Source organism: Gossypium hirsutum, chromosome A01 (assembly GCF_007990345.1).
Source record: "Gossypium hirsutum isolate 1008001.06 chromosome A01, Gossypium_hirsutum_v2.1, whole genome shotgun sequence".
Taxonomy (NCBI): domain Eukaryota; kingdom Viridiplantae; phylum Streptophyta; class Magnoliopsida; order Malvales; family Malvaceae; genus Gossypium; species Gossypium hirsutum.
The window spans coordinates 39,229,710-39,231,039 of record NC_053424.1 but is presented as its reverse complement, the minus strand read 5'-3'; the positions used below and the strand labels follow the sequence as shown (position 1 = coordinate 39,231,039).

The 1,330-nt window shown below is 36.2% G+C and overlaps 1 non-coding gene across 1 annotated transcript; it reads left to right on the top strand.

Moving 5' to 3' along the window:
- The first annotated feature begins 366 nt into the window (after positions 1-366).
- On the top strand, positions 367-473 carry LOC121208188 (small nucleolar RNA R71). The gene has a single exon (XR_005903137.1). It is a non-coding gene; the product is annotated as a small nucleolar RNA R71 (small nucleolar RNA).
- The last annotated feature ends 857 nt before the right edge of the window (positions 474-1,330 follow it).

Here is a 1,330-nt window from a genome sequence, read left to right as displayed (position 1 = left end):
ACTTGTTCTTCTTCAATTGTAGGATTGAAGGATTGGTATTCTGTATGCACACCTCCTCCGCTTAAGTCACACCTCATTACTGGATGTACCTGTGTAGAACCAAGAAAACTATCAATCTTTTTATTGAAAAGTTCTACCTGATTAGAGAGCATGGTGACTGAATCGATGTCATAAACACCGACTATTTTTGTCGACTTTGTCCTCATAACTTGCCACTGATAGTTATTCAGTGACATCTCCTTTATAAATTCATAGGCATCTTCTGGTGTTTTATTGTTGATGGTTCCACCAGCAGCTGCGTCAATCATTTGTCTTGTCGAGGGATTCACACCATTGTAGAACGTTTGAACTTGCAGCCATAGAGGTAACCCATGGTGAGGGCACCTTCTCAATAAATCCTTGTATCTCTCCCATGCATCGTAAAGTGTTTCTAAGTCCATCTGCACAAAAGAAGAGATATCATTGCGTAATTTAATGGTTTTAGCCGGTGAAAAATATTTTAGTAAGAATTTCTCGGTCATTTGCTCCCAAGTAGTGATAGACCCTCGTGGTAACGAGTTTAACCACTGTTTAGCTTTGTTTCTCAGTGAGAAAGGAAATAATCGAAGACGAATGGCATCATCAGAAATGCCACTAATTTTGAATGTATCGCAAAATTCCAGGAAATTTGCATAGTGAGTGTTGGGATTTTCATCCTGTAAACCATCAAATTGAACAAACTATTGTATTATTTGAATAGTGTTAGGTTTCAATTCAAAATTATTCGCAGCAATAGCAGGTCTAACTATACTTGATTCATTTCCTCTTAAAGATGGTTTAGCATAGTCATACATAGTACGTGGAGCAGGATTTTGATTAGCTGCAATTGCAGGAGGCAGCTGATTGTCTTGGTTTTCAGTCATCTCGTCGGTTGGAGGTTGAGTATTGTCTTCTTGTTCGTTTTCTGTGAATCATAAACTACGCCTTATTTTTCTTTGATTTCTACGAACTGTTTGATCGATTTCTTCGTCAAAAAGTAAGGGTCCTGACGGGTTTCTTCTAGTCATAAACTATAAAAACCTGTCAAGAGAAAGAAAAAGTAAATTAATAAATAATAATAATAAAATTAAATTAAATTGCAAGAAAAATAAATGGCTAAAGTGATAAAAATTTAGTGTTCCTAATATTTCAGTTCCCTGGCAACGGCGCCAAAAACTTGATCGCAGTGATTCGTAACAAGTAATAAATTTTTATAATGAAAATCAAACCTAGACTAACTATTATCACTACGAAAAGGCAAGCGCACTTATCGAATAATAGTATAGTAACAGCAAGACCAGGATATCGTACC